This window comes from Callithrix jacchus, chromosome 4 (genome assembly GCF_049354715.1).
Source record: "Callithrix jacchus isolate 240 chromosome 4, calJac240_pri, whole genome shotgun sequence".
NCBI lineage: Eukaryota > Metazoa > Chordata > Mammalia > Primates > Cebidae > Callithrix > Callithrix jacchus.
In genome coordinates, this window is record NC_133505.1 from 90533621 (window position 1) to 90546649 (window position 13029).

General features: G+C 36.4%; 1 long non-coding RNA gene across 5 annotated transcripts in view; it reads left to right on the plus strand.

Moving 5' to 3' along the window:
- The window catches only part of LOC118152905 (uncharacterized), a 169302-nt gene that overhangs the window by 143816 nt on the left and 12457 nt on the right, over positions 1-13029 (plus strand). For 3 of the 5 annotated variants that reach the window (XR_013534863.1, XR_004741913.3, XR_004741915.3), the window contains one exon: positions 6171-6999. This is a non-coding gene — a long non-coding RNA (uncharacterized LOC118152905). Of the gene's footprint in view, positions 1-6170; positions 7000-11346; positions 11448-13029 lie in introns of those variants that run through there. The other 2 variants (XR_004741917.3, XR_004741918.3) reach the window with 1 other exon arrangement.

Below are 13029 nucleotides of genomic sequence, written 5' to 3' on the forward strand. Positions count from 1 at the left end.
ATTAATACAAAAAATGAGAAATTTTTTTTTTCAGTTTCTAATCTTTGTATCAGTTTGCTTACTCAGGAAATATTTTATGCTGTGAGAACCACTTTATCTTTCACTTTGGAGGCAACTCTCTTATAAGTTGGCAAACCTTGGGCACACACTTAAGAAAAACACTGATCCCTGACTGATATGCCCAGTGTCCACCTGGAGCAGAGAGTTCCTTTGTAATGGGTATTTTTGTAGCAAGAAAACAGGAGAAACAGCCAAAGAGAAATAGGCATTGGAGTAATGAGACAGAATGTTTCAGGCACTTCTTAATTCATATGTGTTCTTGTTGCAACTAAAATCAAAGAGGTACAGAAAACTCCTCCCACCATTGCACAGATGAAAGAAAGATCATTTCACAGGCTCGGGGAGACTGTGAGAGGGAACACTCAATGCCTGCTCTTTCTCCATCATCTGTAGTCAGCTATAGGAACTGGGTACCAAAATAAAAATAGTAAAACCGTATAGACCAGAACCTTGTGTATTTGTAGTAGAGGCCTGTTCTCTAAGCTATGAAGCAATTGCAGCTGAGAGACCTTCTGTACAATCAAAAATAGTTCTGCTACAAGATGGGGCACAGAATGGACCAGAGTAGGATACCCATGTGGTCAACATGTATAGAAGGCCCAAAGATGGAACAATCGAAGAGTGCAGAGATACAAATTATGACAGGCAGGTAATTTGCTCTAGCTAAGAACTTTACCCTAGGTTTTGATGGAAAAAATAATCATTGACATCATGCTAACACCATAGCTTATACCTGAAGATTATTTGTTACTATATATATAGTTCACTCTATAGCATGAATTTTATTCTTTCTGCCTTGGTTATTTATTTATTCTTATAATATGCTTTGAAGTAATATAATCACTGTAGCTACTATCTGGAAGAGAACTTGCTGTTGCAGCAATTTACATTTACTATTTTGGGCCCCAGGTAAGAATCTTTTAAAAGAAAATGTAAGATGGAACCAAGCAATGTGTTTTTTCAGTATGTTCTTGGCTTTCTGAGTGGAGATATAAGGGTACTGAAGGATAAGTTCATAATATTTCTACCAGCAGGCTTTCGACCAGATTTATATTCTGATTCTGGTTAGCAGATAAAATAAACATAGTTCATAAGTGCATGATGGTCCTTTTCTTCACTGTCTAACACCTAATGCTGTTTTGCTAAATATGCATTTGTAAATGACTGTTTGTGTTGGCCAGTAAATATATGTAGAAACATGTCTTTTTAAATAAAGGCTAACTGTCTTGAATTGACTCAGGATAAGCAGCGTAAACAGGATGGCATATAAAGTGTGAGACAATATACAGAGGACAAAGTGTGTATGAAGGTTAACTGATTAATAAAACATGGCTGGCCTTGATTTAGTTTATAAGAAACTTAAGACATTTATCAACATCTGTCTGAACCCAGTTCCAGTCCCTTGGACTTTGTTGTGCATAAGCTGATTAATAAAAGATGATGTCTTAGGAAGGAAGCTTAGATCTTTGTAAGCAATGACAAAGGAAAAGGCAGTGCTGAATCTACATATGAAAGGAAATTGTAAAAGTAAACTAGTTTACCACTATATGTCTGGCTGCCACTTCCCTATAACATTTCATCCCACTTATATTGGCTCAAGTCTGGAAAAATAAGAAAGAATTTCAAAAATTAAGTGTGGAATTAATTTACAAGACAGATTGTAGGTTTTGGGTGTTTTTTTTTTTAAACTCTGAAATATAATCCAGTTCCCTTGTGGCTTCCTCCTCTCAGTGTTCTTAACTTTGCAGCTTTCTATGTTTGTTTTTCATTTGTGTCCTTGATCTTTCAGTCTTTCCTTTCCTCTTGGCTAGAATAAAGCACCAGTATTGAACAAGTACCTCCCTTTGCCAACTGATAAACTGTTGCCTAATAAGCATTGCCCTCACGAAAACATCAGTGCCCTATTTTCCCTCTTACACTCATTCATTCCTTTAAACAACATCAACCTAATGCATTTAAATTATATCTAGTCATTTTAGGATTTTCTTCATTTGACATTTATCACTAAGGACTTGGAGATAAAACAGAATAGTAAGTGTATAATGCCTGGAAAAAAACACCTCTACCAAAACATCCCATTATCTCCTAGATGTCCATTCTAAATCACTGTACAACAAACAGGAGGAAGGGATCTAACACTTCAGGAAGAAGTACCATGCGTCAGGGAAGGAATTCAGAATCATCATGTTTCTAATAATTTGTATGAGAATAAAAGCCTTCATATTATTGACCAGAGAAGCTCCCCAAATTAAAGTTAGGTAGTCAGCATGTTTCATAACTAAGGACAAATAATGAATATAGGGAAATTTGAATCTCTTGAGATCTCACATTGTTATAGGCTGTCACTGGTGGCTCTGAGGGTAAATATTATTATCCACAACTCAGTTACAGGGTTATGTTCAGACTCTAGACTGAACACTGGATAAGAGTCCAAACCCATAATTTGAGGAGGAAAATGGGTGGTTGTAGGGGGTATGGCATTGATGCTTAGTCTGGGTTCACTGAATACCTTTCATGCTTATACATTACCTTGGCTGCTCATATTCATCAAACTACCTGGAAAATCAACAATTTCAACTGTTCTTTGCACTCTGTAAAATTTCTCTACAAATTCACAGTATACTAGTAAACAATAGCAAAGGACAAAAAGAAAACAAAGAAAAATATTCTGACTTACTGTTTGTAACTGTGGCCTGAGAATATAGTGTGGTATTTTAATTATTGTGTTGTAGGACTTGCCCCGTGAAACCAAAAATTCTAATTTATATATAAAGCACATAAATAAAAATTTAAGACATGAAAAAGAAGCAGCCAAAAGTCACCAGGGGGATTCTAGGAATCACTGTTGCAAAACTGACACATGAATCATTCTAAGGAGTTAGATAACCCCAGAGAAAGAGGAGAGTGGGAAGCCAGGCTGCCAATGTCTATCATGGGGAGTTGCTGCTATTTTTGAAACACTTATTCCCTAGTTAAATGCAAGATGCTCAAGAATTTTTTATTTTAATAACTATGTTGTATAATTTAAAACAGTCCCATATACAAATCAGTTACTTGCCATGCCAGTTGTGAGACATGATAAATATTAATTACAATTAATAATAAATGAATATTTGCTTAGCCACTTGAGAATGTGTCCACATGCATGTATGTGCACATGTTTAAATATGTGAATATGTATATGTGTGGATACATATGTATATATGTACATGGCTGTACACACATATATGAGAGACAAACTATAATGATGGTTTATATAAATGTTACCTAAACTTAATAATGAAGTTGTGAGGGTGCCTGTATATTACTGTGTGTTCCGTGGAGGGGTGTGTGTGTGTGTGTGTGTGTGTGTGTGTGTGTTCTTGTTTGAGCAGTTGCTGACAGGGCCTCAGGAACTGAGACTGATAAAGCTGCAGGAGGGCTATGCAGGCATAACCTTTCCTTCATGCAGGAAAAGCCACTATAAAAAGGGAATTGGGGCAGGCTATGCAAAGCGCAAGTGGGATGGTCTGGTAATGTCCAACATGTGGTGGTATTTAAGGCCGAATCCCTCAGGGCCTGGAAACGGTACGGCTGCTGGAATACTGTGATCTAATGCTATTGCCCTGATGGGGTCAGAGCAAGAGACCACACTTTTGTGGGTGAGAGGTCAGATTTCCCCAGAAGGGAGGGTGTTTTCACTCCCAGGCATCAGGGGAGGAGTTGGATTCTAGGTCAGGAAATAGGAACTCAGAAGGGGGTCTTAAACAGGGTATCCCTTGAAGGCAGACATATGCCACCCCTGTGTCTGTTGGTATTGTTCAGGCTGAATCAGGAGCAATTATGAGAATTGTATTCGTTTGTTTTCACACTGCTGATAAAGACATACCTGAGACTGTGCAATTTACAAAGGAAGGATGTTTAATGGAGAACTCACAGTTCCACATGGTTGGGGAAGCCTCACAATCATGGAGAAAGGCAAGAAGGAGCAAGTCACATCTTATGTGGATAGCAGCAGGCAAAAAGAGAGAGTTTGTGGAGGGGAATTCCTTTTTTAAAACCATCAGATCTCATGAGACTTATTTATTATCACAAGAACAGTACAGGAAAGACTTGCCCTCATGAATCAATTGCCTCCCACCGTGTCCCTCCCACAACATGTGGAAATTCAAGATGAGATTTGGGTGGGGACACAGCCAAACCATATCAAGCATTTTGTGCATCCAACTGCTGTGCACATCCTGCAGACATCAGTTACCTGCAACTTCGCTTATACCTGAGGGCTCCTGAGAGGCCCTGTAGCACATCTGGCTTTGTCAAGGCACCATGCACATAGGTAAGTGCATGGCTGAGCAGTACTTTAGGAATTACTTGGGCTCTAGTTCTTGTGACACCACTTACTGGCATTATTGACCAAACTGTTGCTACTTACTCCATTCGTTGGCCAAAAAAAAGGGAAGCAATACTTACCATTTCTGTTTCCCGAGGATCTTATGATGACATAAGAGAAAGAATATGAATGAAAGTGAACGCTAAGCCATAAAGCATTATTCATTCATATGCTCTCCTGCCTCAGGCCCTTTGCACTAGCTATTTCATTGTCCTGAAATACTTTTTACCCAGATATCCCAATTATGCGCTCCTTACTTTCTTCAAGGTTCTGCCAAATGTTGCTTTGTCAGAGAGGCCTTCTCTGGCTGTTTTGTATAAAATAGCAATCTTCCTAACACCCTTGCTTTTGGTACTTGTCCCCAGAAACTGCTTCATTTTTCCCTATAGCCCTTTCTACTACCTAACACATATTTTGGACATTCTTTGATTTTGGACTCTATAAGGAAAGGGAATTTTGTCTGTTTTAATGATGACCACATTCTTTGTGTCTATAACAGTGCCTGACACATAGCAGGCACTTAATAAATATTAGTGAGAGAAAGAATTAAACAATTAATTGTTAAACATTACTAGAGTTGTGTACGTCTCCATAACATAAATATATTCCAAAGTTAAGGAAAAATTACTCATTGCTGGCATTGTACAAACTACTGACAGCCCTGTGATGAAAATCAGAAATATCTTTAGGCTCACAGGCATTTTCCTTAGCCTGGCTAATTTTGAAGTATGACTATAAGAACCTCCTTTCCTCTGTTTCTCAAGCCTTTAGGCTTCAAGCACAAAAATTGCATCTGCAGGCAACTACATAAGGTTTCCTATGAACAAAGTTTTCCTTCAGGTCTAATAAAAAGATAACAGAAGCAAAACATATTAAATTTCTCTTTTCACTGCCTTATTTCCTTTAGGCTTGCTGCTTGAGTTTCTTTGTCTTTTTCCAGATTTCCCTGAGAATTCTAGCTGCCCTAGATGGCTTTTCAAATACAATGCAACATTTGCAGAGGGTATTTTATTTTTCAAAACAATATTCTGAGACTTCTTATACTTGAACTTTTGAACATGAAAGACATCGAACTGATGCTTTGGTCCCGTCACCTCTGGGATATCATCTCCTACTCTCCTCTCCTCCCATGCCAGTTGAGCCACACAGGCTGGCTTTAACATACCAGGCACATTTCTACCTCACAGGCTTTGCTCTGGCTGTTTCTTCTGCCTGAAACGCTCTTCCCCACGTATGTCCTTAGTGCACTCTTTCACTTCTTTCAAATGTTTGCTCAGATTTTCCTTCCCAGTGAGGCCAGTGCTAACTACTTTACTTGATGTTGCAAAAGACTGCTCCTCCTGTCTCACAACCCACTTCCCCAAGCCCCTTTTTTCACCTCCTTTTTCAATAACATTTATTATTTTCTAATTCACTCTATAATTTACTTTTCATTTACATTTAGTTTATTCCTTTATGTACTTATTACTTATTATTTATTATTTTCTTCTATAACATAAGCCTCATGAGAGTAGGAATTGCTTTTTCTTTTTCTGTTTAGTATTCCAAGGAACTAGAATAGGGCTAAGCACAGAGCAGCTAGTCAATAAATATTGTTGATTAAATGAGATTAATTTAAAGGTGAGTGAGATGTTTTATATATTTCTGGCTTTCCTTACCCAGATCAGAAATTTTAGGGAAACTAAAATCCTAATTCTTTGTCGAATATATGGCCTCTAATTTGCTTCTGTTTACTTTATAGGAACATTATGCTGTTGAGCAATACTTCAGTTCCACAAGCTTGATTGAAAACCCACTGGAATCAGGCAGTCATTGTACTGGGCAACAGGGATACAGAAATGAGTAAGACACAGTTCCTAACATCAAGAAGGTAGACAGAAATGTGAACAAATAAATAATAATTCAGCATCACAGATTCAAAATAAAGAGATAACACAGTTGGAAGAGATCAGGATCTCCACATGGGACAGGAGGAGGGCATCAAGGAAGCCCTCCTGGAAGAGGTTAACAATAAGCTGAACAATATTTGCCAAATAAGCTGAACAATATTTGCCAAGATGAAACAGGCTTGGATAGATCCACAGACTGAAGAAGGTAATTCCAGGGAGGGAACAGCATTAGTGAAGTCACCAAGCAATGTGGCGCCTATAGGGATCTCTAAGCTCAGTATTTCTGTGTAACAAAATACAAGATAATCAGATCCTTTTGGAAAAATAATAACAATAATAATTATAACAGCCTATACACAGAGTGCCTACCATGTACCAGGCAGGGTTCTAAGTCTTTATATATTAGCACATTTATTTTTTCCTACAACACTGTGACATATGCATGATTACAATTCCTATTTTATAGATGAAGAAACTGAGACACAGAGAGATCATCATGTAAGATGGTCAGTATCACACAGGCTCTCAGAAAGTAGGATACAATTTTTGTTTCTATTAAAACAAGATAACAACTATTGAAAAAGTCTGGTCTAGTTTAATCCAGGCTTGATATACTCAGAGGAAAGCAAGAAAGAATAAATTGTGATTAAAGGAAGAGAACGGTTTTTAAGTCTTTGAAAATAGTAGTTTTGTTGTTATTGTCTTCTTAGCACATAAGAACTTCTAATGCACATTAATAGAAAGCAAATATTTCTTATACAGTGAGCCAAAAAGAGTATGAAAAGTGGAGATAAGTATGTTTTTTAATATTTTACACAAAGTTATATTAAAACTTTATAAAGGTCCACTGGATATTTATTTTCCTTCCTCCAGTAACAGTCTCAAATAAATATAATTACTTTTAGACAATAAAGTGCTTCAATATCATATACTGAAAACCAATAAAAAATACCAGTCACTTGGAAGTGTTCCTGTTTGGAGGCTGACCTGGCCCTTCCACAGCAGAGTCAGAAGGTGAAAGGTTGAAAGTGTGTCCTTGATTTTAGACTGAACATAAAGTGTAGACTCAGGTTTTTTTTAAACCAAAGGTAATTTTCTTCCCTTCTTTTTTTTTGGTTGTTAGTTAGCCACTGATGTGTACAGTCTTAAGGATCCAAGTCAATTAGGACACTGTGTATAACTTTTTCAACCTGAAGGCAGCATGCCATTCACATTTATAGGTATTGTTCTCTGGATAAAATCTCTTTGCAAGGAACAATAAAAGGCTGAATAATGGAGACCATGAGCCTATGATTGATGTAATAAAAGAAGTTCTCAATATTTTGGCACTTCCCTTCTGATGTAAAGTGTGTGCTATTCTCATTTAGTGGGCAATTGCCAAGTAGAATGAGAGAAACGTGTGTTAATCCACCACTGTTCTACAGTGACGGCAGAAAGCATTTGCTGTGTTTCCCATTTGGAGCCTGTAGCCCCTTTGATTCACACCTATGTTTTCCAGATTATATCTCTGCCATATTATGTATCTGGCACTGCCATATTCAATTCATACATTACAGCCTGCCACATAATGTAGCTATTCTTATCCCTAGAGAGACAAATGACAGGATTTGTTAATTGCATTTTTAAAGTTATACAATGTCTGCCAATCCATTAGGATCTTTCCTTATGAGTTTTGCTTCTCTACTTTTAATACTACCAACATTTCCATCTAAAAGATAAATAAGCTTCTCTTGATAGCACCAAATTCCCTACTTATATCCAATGGTCTTTTCTACATAAACATTTCTAAGGGGATAACATATTACTGATCAAAATGCTTCCATATTTGTTTATAACTGCAGTTGGCAAACCAGGCCTGTGGGCTAAATCTAGCCTGCCACCTGTTTTTGTAAATAAAGTATTACTGGAACACAGCCATGTTCATTCGTTGACGTATTGTCTAAATCTGCTTTTTATGCTTCAATGACAGACTTGAGTAATTGCAGTCAAGGCCATCATGGCTCACAAGGCCTAAAATATTTACTCTCTGTCCCTTTTTAGAAAAAGTCTGCGAACCTTTGGTTTAAAAAATCCTGTATTCTCTTGTAACTTTGTCAGTAACATATGTTACATTATTGCTTTTTCTGCCTAGGGTGGATTCTAAATTAATAAAATTATTAAGAACAGCCCAAGAAGCAAGTTTGGATTTAAAAAGCCCAAATATAATCAAATCAGTTTTTGTTGCCAGGCCTTAAAGATACAATGATGGACAAAAATAGACATAGTATCTGCCTTAAAAATTTTTACGGTTTAGAGACAGTAACTGACAAAATAACTACAGTACACAGTGACCAATCTAAAATAGGGGAAGTATAATTTTCTGTTGCAGCAAAGAGCAGGGGAACCTTAGCACTTCAAAGAAGACTTTTCAGGGAAGTGACTTTTAAGTTTGGAGGCAAATAAAGAATCGGAACAGGTGTTGCATGTGTGTATCAAGGTGGGTAGAGGATGGCAGGATGTAGTCATTAAAGCAAGCAAAGTGAAGAGCTTGGGTGATGTCCCAAGATACGAGAGGATAGGATACCAGGAAGCGCCACACATCATCATGACTGGACCATAGAGAAGAATGAAAAACAGAGCAAGAGGTGAGTGGGAGCCACCTGGTTATGAAGCACCTCCTACATGTGAGGCAATGGAAAGCCCTCAAAGAGTTTTGATGAGAAATCAGGAATGTCCAGATTTTCCATTTCAGAAAATATTATTCTGAATATAAGTAAGGAAAGGATTACTGAAAACTTTTAGAAAGGGGAGCAGTTAGAAGACAGTGGCTAAAATTCAGGTGACAAGTATCAGTGGCTTGAATTTGATTATTGGAGGTGATGAGAGAGCTGTGGAGTTGGAGAACTATTTCAAGAACTGACAAGTTTTAATAAGTATGTGAATGTTGGAGGAAAAAGAGAATTTTTAAATGGTTCTGCAGTTTCTCTCTTGGACAACTTTGTGAATGGCAATGCTTTACTAAAAGCCCAACTGGAGTAGGAATGTAGAAGAGGATGATGGCATGTGTTTGAAGACACTGGGCTTAAGGTGTCTGTGTGATGTTCAGAGAGAGCACAACTATGAGTAGTTGGACATTTGGCTCTGAAGCTCAGGCGGGGCCTGGGCTGCAGATAAGGCACAGAGGTCATTTGCATTAGGGAGGTAATTGGAACATAAGGTGTGAGTCAGCTTATCTAAGCAGAGCAAGCAGAATTAGAAGAGAAGGGGACACTCCAAGCAATCTCAATGCTTTGAGGAGTTTTTAGTGAAAGAGAAGTCATAGATGGACTGAGAAGGAGTATCCAAAGAGGCAAGAGGAAAATAGTATAGAAAAGGGCTCCAGATGCAAAAGGAAGAACATGGATATGTTTCAAGAAACCGAATGGCTCAACAGCAGGGGGTGACGAACAATAAAGCTGCAAAGTAAGCTTTGGATCAGGCAATGATGATCTTAATGTCTTTGACAGAATCACCTGCAGTTGGTAAGTCAGTAATCATTTCATTATACAGATGCTCCTCGACTTGAGATGATGTTACATCCCAATAAACCCATCATAAGTTGAAAATATTGTAAGTTGAAAAAGCATTTAATACACCTAACCTACTGAACATAATACCTTAGCCGAGCATGCTTTAAACATACTCAGAACACTTACATTAATCTACAATTGGGCAAAATCATCTAACACAAAACACATTTTATAATAAATTGTTGAATATCTCATTTAATTTATTGAATACTGTACTGAAAGTTTAAAAAATGGTTGTATGGGCACTCAAAGTATGATTTCTGCTAAATGTATGTAACTTTTGCATAATGAAGTTGAAAAAATCATAAGCTGAACCATCATAAATCAGGGACCATCTGTAACAATATAAATAATAACTTTAAGTTGATATAGAGATTCACAAATTTACAAAGAACATTTTCAAATAATTTCTTATTTCATGTTCACAATAATCTCATTAATTAGATGTGTCTGCTTCCATTATAGAGCTGAGGAGAGAGAGATTTAAAAAGGTCAAGTAATGCTTAAGTTGAAATTTTTGATAAAACGACAATTAGAGGAAGTGCCTTTCGGACATTTTCATCATATAACAAAATAGTAAGATATGAACGTTTTAGAACATCTTCTATGTGTAAGATGTCACGCTAAGCATTCACTTTGCACAAGAAGATTGTAATGTAGGTTTTATTAACTCAAGTTAAGAAAGGTCCAGAGAAAAGTGGTTAACTTTTCCAGACTCACACAGCTAGAAAGTGGCAGAATGAGACTTTGAATTCAGATCTGATAGATACTGAAGTTTGTGCTTTTCACTATCAAAGCCTGCTTCACTGGCTGTTCAAGTTTTCTGGCAAATATCGCTTAAAAAAATCTTAACAAGCTGTATGTATCCTTGAAAACATTCACATAAATCCAATATTGAAAACGGAATTATCTTACTTTTTCTTTTATAATTTTATTTAATAGGTGTGTCTTCCATGGGAATTAAATACATTTAAAATATAGTATTTAGTTACACTGAAGTTGTATATTGAAGGTAAAATTATTTGCTAATAAAACATTAACCACAGAATTCCATAATGCAAATGCTATGCTGGAGACAGTGGCTGAGTCTAAAAAAATAGCAGTATGAAGAAAGAAAGAGAAGAATGCTGCCTTTCTGAACAAACTTCCAAGGAAAAATGTGCTTCCAAGATGGTGACTCAGACAAATCCAAATCTCTTTCTTCTGCTTGACAAATATTTTCTGGACACCTTAGTTCTAGTAGTGAAGCTGCATGTGGCTAGCATCCATTTCCACCACAGTAATGGTAAAAACAAACTATGTTGTAGATGAAGTATAAAACATATTTTTTCTTCTAATAAACTGAAGAACTGGAGTAACTGTGAGAAATTAAAACTAAATTAGGACCTAGGTTGGTGGGTGTATGGGATTCATTGCTGAGCTCTTTAACTTTCCTGTGTGGTCAAAATGTTTTCTAAAATATTTTAATTAAAAAAATTAGGAAAGAAGAAAAGAAAAAGCACTAAAGCACTAGGGACAGAATAAGCTCCAGACCCAGGAAAGAAAATTTGTGAATGTAGCTGAAACACCCTCTCCCAAAAGGTACTTATTTAATGTCTTCAGTAAAAATATTAATAATGAGTTATTTTATGAGATATTTTAGATCCAAATAGAACTAAAATGGAGTTGATTTCTGTCCACTAATTTGCCTCCATAATAAAGTTACCAAAGCTTTCACGTTTCTCTAATTTTATTTCCATTTCCAGTTGAGCTCCATGATCAGGAAATCATAAAAAGTATGGCAGTGGTTGATAAATGTTTTAGAATGTAAATTGAATTTACAGTTATTAAATGAGTTATTATATAAACTAATTATAAAATAAACTGATTTTATAATTTTATTTTTAATTTGGGAAGTGAGATAATTTCATAACCTAAAGTTTGGAGAAAAGAGAAATAAAAATCAAATCCTTGCTTTAAATATAATTATTATAATTTTAATATTTTTCCTCATCTTTTGTTTTCTAAAAATGCTTTCAAATAATTATAAACATAGAGGCTTAGATTCTGCTTTTTTTCAGTTAATTTATATAGTAGGTGTTTTTCTATGTCTACAGATTTAATATTTTAAAGATTACATAACCTTTTATAGTTGTAAACAGTATTGTGATGAATGTTTAACACTGTGGCTTGCTTTATATTTTGGATTAGATTGCTGGAAGTGGAATTACTGGGTCAAAGAGCATAAGATTTCAATGGTTTTATGTGTTAATAAAATGCTTTGCAGTTGTAACATAATATAAAGATATATCCCTGCCAGTTTTAGGTACTATAACTTTTAAGTGTTTGCGAATTTAACATGCAAATGATTGTACCTCATTGTTTGTATCTATATTTCTAGAAAATACTTAAAAACAGCTTTCTTATTTCCACCATGTGAGTTAACAAGTAGACAGCATGACAATGAGTGAATTTCATGATCCTTCTGGTTATAATTAAGTGTTCTCTCATTGTCTACCAAGGCAAACCAAAATTCCTGGCTCTTGTTGTCAAAGTCCTGGACCACTTTTCTGCCTCCTCCCCTGTCTTGACTGCTTTTTTCCAATGCTTTTCAAGGTTCCTTTTGAATCATCTGAGATCTTGGTAAACATATACATAAGTCTCACTAGAGATTCCTAAATTAGAACCTCCAGGGTGGGGACTCCCAGTGCCCTGACATTACTTTCCACCTCTGTTTCTTCCTGGATCCCCTTGGCTTCCTTTGTATTAAGGACTTTCATGCCAGGAATAGTCAGACTGAATTCAAAGCTTAACTGGGAGAGTATATTTCCCTGGAAGTCTGTATAGATTAGACAAGAAATTCATTTAATATTTAGTATTAAAATGACAAAATACAACTAAAAATGAATGATGCTGGTCTTTTCCATGTGCAAGCAAAGAATTTTGCACTTAACCTTGTCTGTTTGTCTGGTCCCTATGGTGAAGGAGGAAAGAGAGCTTTCCAAGGTTGTGGATACCAGGTTATATAGGTGCTCCTGTTCTAAACAAATTGACTCGTCCTCTAGAGGGGGAAACAGAGAACCCATGAGGAGAGAGAAGTTAGATCTGCTGAAGGTCGCAAGGGGTCATTCTCTGAGTATGCCAAGGAAGCTTGATGAGGGAAGTGAGATCTGGGTTCAGGGGA